The sequence below is a fragment of the Cupressus sempervirens genome, chromosome 7, assembly GCF_028749045.1.
Source record: "Cupressus sempervirens isolate cs-2001-9-10 chromosome 7, ASM2874904v1, whole genome shotgun sequence".
NCBI classification, from domain to species: Eukaryota; Viridiplantae; Streptophyta; class Pinopsida; order Cupressales; family Cupressaceae; genus Cupressus; species Cupressus sempervirens.
In genome coordinates this window covers 471,826,498-471,842,494 of record NC_143124.1, presented here as the reverse complement: position 1 = coordinate 471,842,494, position 15,997 = coordinate 471,826,498, and the positions used below count along the sequence as shown (strand labels likewise).

The 15,997-nt window shown below is 31.4% G+C and overlaps 1 long non-coding RNA gene across 1 annotated transcript; it reads left to right on the top strand.

Moving 5' to 3' along the window:
- The first annotated feature begins 14,324 nt into the window (after positions 1 to 14,324).
- On the top strand, positions 14,325 to 14,679 carry LOC149547592 (uncharacterized). The gene is made up of 2 exons (XR_016354407.1): positions 14,325 to 14,492; positions 14,613 to 14,679. It is a non-coding gene; the product is annotated as an uncharacterized LOC149547592 (long non-coding RNA).
- Positions 14,680 to 15,997: the final 1,318 nt, after the last annotated feature.

Sequence of the window (15,997 nt, the reverse complement as noted above, 5' to 3'; positions counted from 1 at the left end):
TCTGTCTGTGGTTTATCCTAACATTCTATCAATGACATCTCCTGATGTTGATATTTTCTTGCAGAGTTTCCATTGGAAATAAGTCTTGTTTTTATTATGTTCAGTGGATCATAATTCCAGTGAGTGACAAAATCAAAGCCAAAAAAAATTACCAATTCATTTTCCACATTGAAAGTATTTCTCTCAAATGTGAGGCCTCCTATTGCAAAATAATAGGAAGGAAATATCATTTTCTTTTTCTGTCTAGTGAAAAGTTCATCTGTGCTCTCCATCTACCATACATATTCTAGTGCAAAAACCCTTTTTGTAACATGCATTAAAAGTTTGCACGTTCAACCATTGAACTGTAAAACCTTAACACAGTGTATTCTTCCACAAAGAACTAGTCAGCCAATTGAATTTGACTTCCTAGTTGAATGCAATCTATACAAGACATGGGAAATCTAGGCATTGAAGTTCCTATGATTTTTTGGTAAATAGTTGACAAAAAAAAGGCTACAAAATGGTTGTAGTTAGTATTGTTAGCATTCATCCTCATCTTATGTGTCATTAGACTTGGAATCTCTGATTTTGTTTGAGTTTTCTCATCAAACTTATAGACCTCAATGTCAAGCTTGTTATTCTCTGTCTCAAATATTGGGCAATGCTTTGCTAAAAGAAGGCAGCACAAGTAACTTGTGAACCTAAATCTCTTTATCTTACTTGTAGTTGTACTTGGTTTAATCATTAGTATTTTTTCTTGCATAGATTCAATAATGTGTTGAACATAATTATATCTTACTACTACCTTCTCAACTGGATGACCTTTACAATAGATATTATAACTCATTTTAAGAGCATTGGCCCCCACTTCCTTGTTATTGTCCAATCCCAAACAAAATGATAACAAGGAAATAGTATTTTGAACCCATGACACAAAAATATCATATTGATAAGGAGACTTATGGTCTATGTCCAATGTAATAGTAATGGTAGTATGATCAGTAGATGACTTTGAGTTTATTAAACCCTTAATATATGAATGTTTAAAAACTCTATCCAATTTTTCATAAGCTTGCACTAGTTTATCCGAGTCAATGCACTTGTTAAAGATTTGTGGTTTAAATCCTATCCCTAGGTCTAACCAAGTGAAAAAATCACTCTTAGTTATGGATAAAATTTCCTCCTAGGTGCATAATATTACAATTTCAGGGTAAGGGAATACTTTTGGTACATCAAGGTTTTTCAATCCACTAACTAAAGAAACTAGTTTATTTTTATTTGTGCCAATACTTTTGTTATATTTGAAATAAATTCTCCCCTTTTGTGGATCTTTCAACTTATTAAACAAAGAATATCTAATTCCCATGATTCTGAAATCTCCATGGAGAATAGGATAAACAATATCATGACATTCATCAATAAAACTTAGGGTTTGGAGCACTTGTCTGAGTTCTATAATGTCTTTCTTTTCCTTTATGCTTGCACTTGTACTAGAGGTTTTTGACTATATTTTGGCCATGCTTGCTACGGGTTATTACTATTTACACAAAATTCTTCTTCAAGCCCTATTTTAAAAAATTATAAAGTGTAAACTTAAGACAGTAAGAATCAAGATTTCTATTGTTACAATTGCACTGTAAAAAAATAATTTTTTTTTAAATATCTAGAGTCAAGATTCAAGATTTGAGAATACTAGTGCTAGCAGATACTCAAATAATTGGTTTTGTCCTGTGATACTCAAGTTTTAGACTTTCAATCTTTAGAACAGAAAATGGAATTCATCCAGAGCCTTTGAAAAGTTGAAATTTGAAAACCCTATAGTGTCAGACTCTCAAAAACTCTGAACTTAATTGTTTGAAGACATAAAAGGTTAATGGTTAATAGTTAAAACTTAAGTACTAAGTAATTAATGGTTTAAAGTACTTTACTAATACTATGTACAATATACAATTACATTTAAACAACCTCAAGACTCAATAATGTACATAATTATAATAATAAAAAGTAATAATTAATTGCATTAATATACAATGTACAATGTACATTTGAATTTTGAAATTTGTACATTTTAAATTTATTAAATAATAAAAATTAAACTTAATAATCGATATAATTTTCAGGTAAATTTGTGTAGTGTTATCATTGTTATCAAGAGTCATCCAAAATTATGACACTTGTCACAGACATGTGTCAAATTCTGGATGTTTCTTGACAACAACGATATCACTCCAAAAATTTACTCGAAATTCATCTCGGGCTATTGATTTGTCTTTTACTTATTAGTCAAGATTAACTAATTATTTTTTTAAAAGACTAAACATAATTATTATTAACTGAGTCCTAATGCTTAATCGAGCATTATAGTGATCGAACATGTGTCACGATTTTGGATGAATCTAAGCATATGGGAAAACATATCCCAAATTGATCTAAAATTCATCTTGGGCCATTGATAAATCAATATTTAGAAATTAGACAACATACATAACTATAAGAAAGTATCTTGGACTACACGTGTCTTGATTTTGGGTAGTGGAATGTTCTCATAGACATGTGTCACAATTCTAGATGTTTCTTGACAATAATGACAACATTCCCAAAAGTCCCAAAATTCATCTGGGGTCACCGATCTTTCTTTTAATCAAGGTTGGGACTCATACATAACCATAAGAAAGAACCTTTGAGTATACATGTCCTGATTTTGGGTAGAAATAGAATTTAACTTAAATCTTTTAAAATTTGGCCTGAAATAAAACCAGGATCGTTGATCTATCATTCATTGAACGGTCTATAGAAAAATTCATGAATCATTAAACCTTTCACATAACTAATATTAATTATATCAATTATAATTTATCTCATTATTGTACAATGCAAATTAAAATTTAAATCACAAAGTGCAGTAACCAGTTGCACACATTTTAACTAAATGATTTAGTTAAAACATATAAATTATTTGAAGTTCTTGACAATTTCCAAAATCCCTATTTTGAATTAGAATAAAATTAAACATTTAAATTAATGAAACATCAAATTTTCAAAAATATAAAATTATTATTTGTAAATTTTAATCAATTATCATTCATCGATCAATAATTAGCAATTGCTTGATCATGATAAGTTGATAACTTGATTTAATAATCGTAGCTTTTTTACTTAATTAAAATTAATTTAGATTATAATCAATATTTGCTAAATTGCTTCAGCTAAAAAATGATAAGTGATAACTTAATTTAAATTTAAATAACCATGATATTTTTCATTTAATTCAAAATATGATAAAAAGTGATGGTAACCAAGTTGGTAATGACTAATGGTGACCATTGACATTGATGTTATTAATAATAGATAGTATACTAGTCAGTATTCAGTATAGTACGTCACTAGCCAATGGTGACACCGATGTTATTAATAATAGAAAGTACACTAGTTAGTATAGTTGGTTACTAATGGTCGCTAGCCAATACACTTGCCAATCTGCTTTCAAATTAAAAAAAATCCAATTTACCACTAATGATTAGCCAAGACAATTATTATTAGTTTTACAACAAAACACATCATTCACCTCTGACATTACAATGTCATTTTTGCCAAGAAAAAAAATAGCTATTGTTTACTTATTTGTCTGCAAGAAAAATCTTTAATTCGCCATATTTAAAATGATTTTCATTAGGGAAAGAATTTTTTTTCCAACATATAGTATTTTATTTCCCTACATGGAACAAAAAAATTGCCCTCAATGTTAAAATTTTCCCACCCACAACATGTTGGATTCACCAGTATTTTGGGCATTTTTTCTCGGGAGGGGTTTCTTAAAGTTATCCCTGATGAATTGTTTTACCGACATGGTATAAAAGAAATTTATTTTCTTTGTAATGATGAATATGTATGTACAAGTGGTAAGCAAACTTGTATTGGATTTGTGAAGATTGGTAAATAAGAGTAAGTGATCAAAGGGATAATTGTGATGCAAATGTTAAGATTTGTTATTGAGATCTGAGAAGTGTTTCAGTGTGGTACTGGCACAATAAGATGATAGAGAAAGATCTTGAGGTACTAAAGTCAATTGTATTTTTATTATTCTGAAAGGAATAATACAAATACCAGTTGGACAGTGAGTTCGGTGGCCTTTCTAGATAGTGGGTCCATCTGCCTTCTACAACTCCCAATAGGGTTGGAATTTCCTCACAGGGATTCAAAGTCTCCTAACATTAATTGATATGTACTACATGTATTTCATTAGATCCTAGTAGAGTCAATCCTCTTACAAGGAACTTATATATTAGTACAATTTGTGGGTATCATCCCTACTAGAGTTTTCCCTCTAATCAAGGGTTTCCCTAGTTAACATATATGGTGTTATTGTGTATGTGTATTTTCTTATGGTTGTTGATTATATTAATCACATGTTTAAGGTTCAATAAGGTTGATCAAACATATATTGATTTGATAGCTAATTCACCCTCCCCCCTTCTTAGTTATCTTGGTGGAATTTATTTTTTAACATCTCCTCATTGTATTGTGCTAGAACTTAGGCATGTTAGTCCCCATAGTTTCCTTTGTAATGTTGTATAAATGTTTGATTCTCTATCGAATCTTTTGCCATTGTTTGTACATAGTCTAACAAGAATATATTTTCATGGAAACCTTCAAGGACCACCTATGTATTAAGTGTTAAAAACCCTTCTTCATCTCTCTCTCTCTCTCTCTCTCTCTCTCTATATATATATATATATATATATATATATATATATATATATATATATATATATATATATATATATATATATATATATATGCCTTTCCCTATACCCCTTTGCCCATTGTCTTTACTCATTTGCCCATTGTCTTTACTCATAGCTATTGTTTTTACCAAAATGTAGAACATAAATCCTTTTGATCAAGGAATTAGGGGATTTGGTTGTACAAGAATATGAGTGTACCCTTAAATTTATATTCATCCATCTATAAAAATTAGAATTTCCACCACCAAATGAGTCTTTAATATCTAGTATTACAAATGTTATGATCCAATTTTATAATTCCATTGAAACAAGATTGTTACAGATGATATATAATTGACTTGGTTGGGTTTTTGATTGATACCGTTAAGATTTTGGGATTTCAAGTAGTTTAATGAAGGAAACATAAAAGCCTATATGATTGTGTTATGGGTGCTAGAAATTATCTATGATCAAGCTGTCAAAGTTTGTGATTGATACCATTAGCATAGATTCCCCCACCGACAAGTTTTTTCTCTTGCTATAGATCTTCAATGTTGCCCATAGGGTGTTCTTTTGTTGCATTGCTAAACATAATATTAATTCACCCATATGCTTGCATTGCTTGATCTATAGTTTGCAATTCCCATAAAAGACTACAAATGTCTATTATATGAACTATAATTTATTTTGGTAAAGAAAAAAATTGGCAGCATACTTCTCTTCCAAGCCATTACTCTATACTCAATCAAGTGTTAAAATTCCATATTTTAAACTCCTATTATACACCTAATAATGTTACAAAAAAATGGCTTCAAATTTAGGGATTTTTCCGAATACATGTCCTCATAAATAATCCTTATGAGCGACTTCACATTTAGTACTTTTGAAAATACATATGCAAGGAAAAATGGTTTTCTTCTTTTGAACTTAACGCGTTCATTTATCTCATCGCTTTGGCTCTGATACAAGTGATACCTCAACAATTACACTAGTAGACACTTACTTGACATAGTAAAATAAAAACCAATAGTCTATTCACCAAATATTTTTGGAATACCCTTTGGTCATGGTTTTATTATTTTTATCTTTGTTGTTTTTTCTCCATATACATTAGCATAATGGACCAAAATATGGATTTTATAACCACCCACAATCAATAATTACCCTACATCCTACAATCACTAATTGTAATTTGATGACTTATTTCCCAATTTGGTTGAGAGGTCCCATGTAAGTGCACATTTGGAGAATAGTAGAGATTACCAACTCGTGCATTGTTGTCTTTTGTAGTGGTTATATTTTTAGCCAATAACTAACATAGTTTTTGACATTCTAGGTTGGGCTTTACATCAATGTTAATGACGTATTTCAAAACTGGTTTGAATTTCTGTTATTCTAGCGTGTTGTTTTGATTTAGTTCATTCATCACTTTAGTTTTACGATAATCCATTATATATCCTTATTTAAGTTCATTTATAAATTCAAATTTGAGTAATCATCTCATACATATGGTCCAAGTGTAGCAATATGATTTGTGTTTCTTTGTTATGGATAAGTTATATTGGCTTCACACAAAGTTTCCCTTTTTTGTTGAGATTATGCATTTTTCAATAGATTTTATTTTTCTATTTTCCATGCATGCTATTATCAAAGCCAATTCCTAATTAGAATTTCAGAATCCTACCGTTTTTGAAGTTTTATTTGTATTCAAGTTCTAATTTTGTATTCATGCTTCACTTTAGCCTAGACAATTTTATTTCTATTGCCCATCAATCTATACCTATTTTATAAACTAGCTTTCTCAAATTTATTTGAAGTCTTCAAATGTTATGATACTACTGTTTATGCCCTATTTTAGTCTTTTTTTTTTTTTTGTAATTTAGCAATTACTAAGTTGTAGCTTTTACATAATAAGAAATATTTTCAATAATACAAAAATAATAAAGTAGAGATTACAATGTTTCTATATCTATTATAATAAGTTTACAAATCTTATTAAGAATTGGATGAAAGATATGATATTCTCTAATTAGCTTTATCCACACAAAATTATCTTTTGAAAAAAAGTGTGGAGTCATTGGCAAAATTAATAGTTTATTTCTTCTAAGGAAGATCTATAATCTAATTGTTAGCACAAATAATCTAAAAGTAGATGGAAACCCATAGACCCCCATAAATGGTAGCAATAGCATAGTTTGAGTGAAGTGCCCTCCAAGAGAAACTACATTGTCAAGTTATGAATTTGAATACCTTCGAATATTATCTATCTGCAATGGCACACCAACATGTTAGAATTCCTAGACATGCCTAGCAATTGTGGCCTACCTATACAACCACTTAGATGCATATCTAACATTTTTTTTTGTTTTCATACTTAGTGATTGTTAGATATTTTTCATTCGAATCATAATTACTTACATGAGTAATGCCTACTTTTATTCAAAGATCCAAACATGTCTCCAACAACTAAATAGAAAAAATATGATTCCAAACAACCCAAAATTGTAGCAAAAGTTCATAAGTGGTAAAATTCTAAGCATGCATGCTATGAACAAAGAATAAGTATATTTTGTAGAAACTTATATATAAATTAGTTTCACATAAATATTGTATGACTTCGCTAATGGTGGTTAGTAGTATAAGTCAACCTTTTGAAAGCATTTTTTAAAGTTTCTTAAGCTATCCAAATAAATATTAGATGTTGTTGAAATTCAACATTGATCTTTCATTTACTTCCATGGTTGTCTTATCTAGGCATGAAATCTTGTTTGTCATGCTTACATTTGTGACCGAGGAACATGTTTTAGCTTCTTGTCTATTTTGGGTTCCTTTTCCCCTTCTGAACATTAATCAAAGATCCAACCATTTCTCTAGCAAGTAAATATTTAGAATATCATTCTAAGCAACCCAAAATTGTAGCATAAATTCATAGGTGGTAAAAATCAAAGCATGCATGTAACGAATGAAGAGAAAGTATATTTCAGAGAAACCTAAATATATAGATGAGTTGCATAGAATTATTTTTTGACTTGGCTAATGGTGGTAGGAAGAATAAGTCAACCTTTTGAAACCATTACATTTTTTTTTTAAGCTATCCAAATAAATATTAGTGGTTATTGAAATTCAACATTGATCTTTCATTGACTTTTATGGTTCTCATGTCCTTGTGAAGAACATTATTCCCATGTGATGTTTTGACTCTGGCAAACTATAAAATTTCTATGATTGACTTTAAATTTCTAATGACTGGGTAGGGATACATCCATTAGTGGGTATCAAACAATCTATTTTTTAGGGATCTTGAACCATGTGCAATGTCTAAAGTAGAAAGAAGAATCATATTTGTTAATCAAGTCTTTCTATTTATGGCCAACATAATATACAAAAAAATTATATGTGTTGACACTATGTGTTTCCCTCTATCTTATAGGGGCTCAAGAGTAGATTGACTAAATCTAAGGACATTCTCATCTCTAATATTCTAGGTCAGGTCCAATTGATACAACCTACTTTTAAAAAATATTCAAAATAAACATGCAAGACATAAACTTGCCAATTTTTATTATAAATAATATACTTCAAAAGTTTTAACTATATTTGAAAATAATGAAGGAAATTGCATAATTATAATAGTCTAAGCATGATTATAAACAGTCACATTCATGATAATTTATTGAGTCAAAAATATATTAAAGGAATCTAGATAAATGCATAGATACACGAATTCAACAAGATAGGATTAATTAATGCATAACCATGATAAAAAGAATTATATTCATATAACATGTGTACATTACATGGTTAATTTTTCATTATATAAAGTAGTTTTACTTTCCTTGAATTTGACCAAAGTCATGCAGTCATTGAGATAGATGAATTTCTTAGAAAAATATATATTATATTTTTCTGTTATATCAATATAATATGGCATTATGTTTCAGAAAAATAAAAACATGTACATATACTAATTTTTATTATGGTTCCCACCTACTTATTGTTTCTAGATGCCTAGACTTTTTTTTGCAACATTGGGTTTCTTTTTTCCCTTTTATCTATTATCTTCTTTATTCCTAATCATGAACTAGATAAAATAATTCCTTGTAATGGATAGAATAAAGGTAAATTTAACACACTCTTTAATGTTTGGTTTTGGTGGATAACTGAATCTATCTCTTTAGATAAATCTCCTAGTTAAGCATGTATTGTAAAATTTATAAAATGCCAAAAACTCTACATATTTGAGGTTTTAGTTCTAGATTGGCACTATCTATAAGAACAATTATAGGCTATCCCATTATTGTCTAGTGAATTCATATTTCTCTAAAGAGACAGATTTAATTTGTTGGAAGTCTTAATGGGAAAGTAAGATACTATTGGCGGGTGGGGGGTGAATTGGAATCTACAAAAGCTTTTCACTTCTTTAAACAAATAAAAAGTCAAATGCATTGACCTCTAATCCATCTCATATCTTAGATCATGAATCATATAACCATAAACAATAATACTAAAATAGATCTAAGTGTACATCACATCCATAAACATGAAAGTAAATATAAGTTTATGAAAGTAACTATAAACACATAATACACAAGATTTGGTTACCTAGAAACCCTCCAAGGTGAAGATAATTTGGGGTGGGAATGATACCCATAAATATTCACTATTGTAGCAGTAAAGTGTTCCTCTTATAGTTACAATGTTTGACCACTTCTGGTGATCTACCCTCTAAGGGATCTTCCCTATTAGGAGATAACAAGACATATTTAGTCTACCTTGATTAAAGAATATAAAACTTACAACTAAGTAAGCACTCTGTTAGGAGATTTAAATAGGTCTGTTAATACCACTCTATTAAGAGATCTACCCCGATTCACTTTTTAGAATGTCTCAGTACCTGATCCTTTGAGTATCATTCTAATGCTAGGCTAGATAGATCTTCTTTTTCTTTATCTAATTTGATCTCCTTATATGATATATATTATGTGCTTCCCTTCACTACTAGGTTACTCTATTTGATCTCTACTTGTGACTTATCATACATAACCTTCCTTTTCTCATACACTTGTCTCTTTTCTCTCTCTTGAACCTTCTCTCACACACATGATCACTCGCTAAGATTTAGAGTTAGTACTATTCTTAAATAAACAATTGGAGAAGGTTCTAGATCATGATCAAAGATCCGGATCTCTCCCCTTTTCCACTTAGTCCTTCTAATTTTCTGATTGGTTACTCTATCTTCCTAGGGATTAATGTCCTATGACACAATGCACAGTCAACTTCTTAGATTTCTTTACAATCCGTAAATAAAGTGTAGAAGTCAACCAAAATGGTTTGCATAAGTATTCGTACCATCACAAGCACATATGTCAAAATTGGTTTACTTGACACTTGAATACCTTGACACTTGGTCACAACTGATATTCATGTTGCAATCTTTAGCCATTAATTCAACTAACCTTCTTTGAGAAAAACTTAATCTATTGAAATGAATAGAGTTTCAACTTGTGTCCATACTCAAAGAATTTCTAGATGACTTCAAACCTGCTTGAAGTTTATCAATAGATTGTTGATTCTCCTTGGTGAAGAACTCAACATCAAAAAGTTTTTTATACAAAGAATAAATATTCAACAAAACTTCTAAAGTACTTACAAGATTTATAATTTCAACCTATTTTATTTCTATTTCTAATGAAACTTTCCCCAAAACTATGTGCTCAAATTTCTTTTTAGACCATTTCATCAATTTTCCATTGGCCTTAATATCATCATTGTTGACCTTCTCAACAATATGAACTAGTTGGTCTATTATTGGTGATTTTTAATTCATACTATCAATATCAAATGCATCTACAAAATTTTCTTTTATTTAATGTAATACCTATTTTTGATATCTCTCCCTTCGTAGTTCCTCTTATTTGGTCTTCATCTGTAAGAGTTCTTGCAAAATTTGCATTTGTTCAAAGGTGATTGTCTTAGGATCATATTTGGGAATGACAATGACCTCGTCTAATGTCACTAGCCTACCAAGTGACTTAAATTTTTTCTTCATTTTCTTAGAACTTGGTGTGTTGATACTTAATAATGAAATCTACAATGGTGTTCCTTTAGCACTCGGTCCCTATATTTGTTGACTTGTTGTAGCACTCTCCTTCAGAGAAGGTGTGACCTATTGTATAGGTGTAGCAATCAATGTTTCAATAGATATAGGCACAACACAATTTTTTTGTACTAAAACTTGTACTGCATCTTGCTCATTTGGCTTCCGAGATTCCTTAGTCTTATGTTTCTCAACCTCCTTTTTTCCCTCAAAGAGAGGTCTTGAGGCATAATGTGTAGATTTATCCTCTCTCTCTTTTTTTTTCTTTTTCTTTTCTCCCTCTTCCTTATCAATAATAAGATTGGCCATAGGTGGTAGATATTGAATCATAATGATAGCTTTGACCTATTCATCGATGCTTCATCTTTTTTTGCCCTTCTCCTCAACTATGACTAAAGTTATTTGAAAACTATCAGTTGTAGAGGTCATAGTTATTGCATTCTGAATCCTTGGATAATCTTGGATTTGTATCAATATTGGATTGGTGTGTGGTAGAGGAGTATCTAAGGTTGCAATCATGAATGTCACAGTTTTAAGTTCTTCCTCAGTCAAGACATTAAGATTTTGTTGCATTTCATTAGGAATGTCTTCTATAGTGACAACATCTTTTTGTTCTTTCTCCTCTAAATTTCTTCTTATCTACTCTTCTAGATTATTTGGCTCATCATAATCTTCTTGATTATCCAACTCCATTATTTATGTCTCTTCTTCCTCTTTTTCTTCTATTTTTGGAGGAGCCAATAACCTGAATGCCTTTTTCCTCACTAATACATGTGCTTTCTTGCACAAACTCTTCTATCTTATTTATCAAAATATCATAGGCCCCTTTCTTGGCCACTAATTTATTTTCAAATCTTAAGGATATAGACATGTGTGTCTTCCCTAAATATGACATGTTTTGAGATAATGTTGTTTCTCTTATTTGTTTTTTTATAGACAATGGCCATTTCCATTTTGCATCCAATTTATTGTACAATTCATCTAGAATTCCCTTGCCTAACTCTATAGGCTATACTTGTATTTTGTCATCATAAACAACATTTCTTATTCAATATTTTTTTTATTAGCTTTATCTAAAGAATCATATTTAATATGCTTAAAGCCTAAAATTTTTGCTAAATTTCTTATATTTTCACATACCTAATGAATATTCATAAGAGGCAGTCTAGGAAAATTTTGGACTTTGATCAAATCATCTGACACAATTTTCTCTCCTTCATCTTCTTCATCATAAGGCATGACAACTAGCTTCCTCGTTGACTTCTTTTGTTGACCCTAATCGGTCCCTTTGGTAACTTATTTTCTCTTTAGTCCGCCTTTTCACTTAATTAGTTTTGTTATTTATGTTGTTATTTTCTTTGGTTCAACAATCATGGCTAATTTTTCTTTATATCCTTCTCATGTTATTCTTCTTTGAGGTGCAAAGGTAGGAGGTGCAACATTTTTCTTCAAATCCCTCTTGATCTCAGGATCTACTATCACAATGTCCTTTTGTTTTATTGCCTTAGGCTTGACAACCACTAATTTTTCCCTTTGGATTCTTCTTCTTCATATTCCCGTTTTCCTTCAGTAATCTAGAAGGGTCCTTCACCAAGTCTTCCCTTAAGATCACCAATATTTTTCTTTCTCTTTCTATCCATCTTAAGAACTTTTGTTTTCATCATTTTTTTAATCTTTTCTATCTTATTTGTGTCAAATAGCTTGACATTCTTGTCAATATCTTCATATAGAAAAGTTATCACAACTACAATTATCTCATCTACCTTTACCTCATATTGTATAGGCCTTAGCCATGCAACCATTGGTAATACAACCTATGCATAAGTATAGTCAATGTCCATCATGAAACAAATGTCATCATAATTGTGATCAATGAATGACTGGGGAATCCCCAATCTGTTCTTCACTTTTCCCTTAAACTTCTCAAAATATCTATCCAAAATTATCTCAAAATTTTCTCCCAATTGTTCAATAAATTAATTAATTCTCTCAATCAGTGGTTTGGTCTTATTCCACACTACAATACTTATAGTTGGAAATGAATTTCTCACTTAAAAGAATATGCATATTGGGAGTGATCCAAACTTACATGATGTATTCTTTGCTTTCCTAATTGCTCTAATATCTTTTGCTAATTGTATTAGTTGTAGCTCGACAAGGTCATAACTATGATCTTTCTTAACAATCTTATGCCATAAGTTCACTGCAATGCATGACACACTATTTAGTCAGCTCAATTGATAGAACTTATGTGCAATTATACATACTAATAATTCAATAACATGATCTTAAATGCAATCTATCAACATTCATCAGTAGTTCTACTTGGCCTTTGTTTGTTCTTCAATAACATTTCTTATTAAGCAACGAAAAGTCTTTACTTGATTTATAGTAGGATGCACTATTACACAATTAATTATCACCTCGTTAATTTTGACTCGCTCACTTTCCAACCACAATTTCATATCATTTACCTTGCTTCTTTTTTTTTTGGATCCATTCAACTTTGAAAACTTTTGGAATGGCTAGGGCATGAGTGAGCCCTTTCTCAGCAACAATTGTGTTATCCTCTTTCAGTACCCCATTCTCACATAATTTTTCATATGCATTCCTAGGTTTAAAGTCTCCAATCTCTCCTATCTTCCACATATAGCATGAGAAAACATCATGAACCATAATGACTCTGGGAGGAATTGATGACAAAGCACATGATGCATCTCTAGTCATCGCAATATTTGGTTGTGCCTTAGATTTTGGCGAAGGCATTGATCATTCCTTAAAATTTGTGCATTACTATCCTTCAACATTTCCTTGACAATCCCAGATGCAAATGATGCCATTTTTGAACTAGGTTTTAGAACAAATTCAATAATTTCACAAAACAACTGAACTCATTTCACAAGCCTTACTTACTTCACTTTGTAATTAGTCATTGACATTTTGAAGAATTACATAATCATTCACACAAATCTCTCTTTTGATCTCCTTTGAATCACTCTGTGAGTTCAAAATCACTTGGTAAATGAAAATGATCTTAAAAAATTGATATACCTTCAATCGATTGAAATAGGTCTTCAATAAATGCTTCATACTCTGGTAGATGCATTGCAATTGTCTCGGCCTTCATATAGAACTTTGTTCACAATACCATCTTTCCATCGCTCGGTCATAACCACCACTTAGTCTCCATTACCATTTTCATGCTTTACTCAATCTACATATCAACTTGGTTTGTATGGGAGCTCGGTCTATACAGCAATACTCAGTCACTATAGACACTAATACTGAGACTTGGCATCTATTATGCATATGATTATTTTTCCTCAATTCTTGCCTCAAGTTTGTCCTAGTGCATCTTGATTCATGCAAATATAGACTTTTAACATATCTTATGTTAGGAATTGGTATGTGGGCATATGCACCGAGTTGTGGTGCCAAAAAGGTGACAAGCCTTTTTTTTTCATTTTTGAATAGCGCGTACACACAATAGCGCATACACGCTATTAAAAAGCAAATTTTTTTATAAATGATGGGCTGCACACCCGCGGCCCATCATATTAACAGTGATTTTTACTGTTTATAAGGGTAGCGCGCACGCGAGTTGGAAAACAATTCATTTTCAACATCCCTTGCCAATATGCCTCCTCGCCGACAAAATCCAAGATCACCAGCACGCCGACGCCGACGCCGTATGTAATCTAAACTTGACTTTGCATTATTTTATATGTTTTTCATATTGTTTTATAGGGTTTTTACAATTTTTATTTAGATTTCTTTATTCATTTGGATTTCAATTGATTCTTTATCAGGAAATGTCCATAATCAACCGGCAAATCCACAAAACCCTCAAGAACCTGAAGAACCTCAAAACCAAAATCCACAAAACCCTCCTGAAGAATAATAAATTCCACAACCCGAATGAATTCCAAGACCTCCACCAGGCACACAAGAAAATATATTAAATGAAATTGAGATAGGCAAAATTGAATTAGAAGGACTCATTGGTCGGTTGAAACAAGCTGGACAAACCAATCCAATGAGGGCTCAATTGGCATCATCCCTCGAATCCATTAAGACCCAGATAGCCTCAGTTACTGGTCAGTTAGATGTTTGGCAGGTTAAGAGGGAAGAACAAAAAAGATTTTATGCAAATAAATTTTCATATGAAGATGTTAAAAAAAAAAAGAAATACCAAAAGGTTCAATATGTGCATTATTTAGAAAACTCGGTGAGCAAAATACTGTTAGAGAGGGTACTAAACGGTTCCCCATCCATTGGTGTATACATGATGCTATGAGAAATCATTTTTGGGATAGATGGTGGATGGTTTTTGATGCCCCTCCTTGCAACAATCACGAGGTCCCAATGTATTTTTTGAAGAAATTGTATTGTGAGTTTGTCCTTGGGGAGATCCCCAATTATTTTGATCTATTAGAATCCCAGGGTAGAGGTGGGGGGTCATCATTCGAGAGGCCAGGAGCACGACGTGACCCTAATGTAGTTAGGGCACCTGTGGTCAAGCCACAGCGTGAGCATGTGACTATTCCTTCAGTTGTGAAGGAACATGTAGAGGCCAACACTCTAGGGACCATTAATGCTTTGACGCAGACCCTCATCCATTCCATGGGCCCATTAGTTGAGGGGGAGCCTTTTGTGTGTCGTGGTCACATGTGCACTTCATGCGGATCCCTATGCACATTTGGCACTCATGCTGGAGATGCTGCGGATGATGGGCTCGTCACTGATTAGTTCTTGAACGAAACATTTGGCATTGACACATAGGTAAATTACAATTATAATTTACTAATTTGATCACATTTCATATGTATAGTGAATGATTAATTAATTAGCATCTATTGACATTGTTCAAAATTCAGGGTTAGAGTGTTGCCGAGCCTAGCAGCAATGCTTTGGCCTCATTTTTTGTCCCCTCCACGAGTCCAGAGGTATGTATCAATTTAATCATTTAAATTAATACATATATTTATTAAGTTATCATATTAAGGATTGACAAAAAAAATTATGCATGTGCATCAGTTCTCCACAGGACCCTCAACCTTTAGTATGGACTCAGAGCATAGACATCGTACGAGCTTCATACAGGTACAGTTGTTTCATGTTAATTTAATTAATTTGATTATATTTGTTTCATGTTTCATGTTACATGTAACGTGTATTGTATGACATGCAGCTC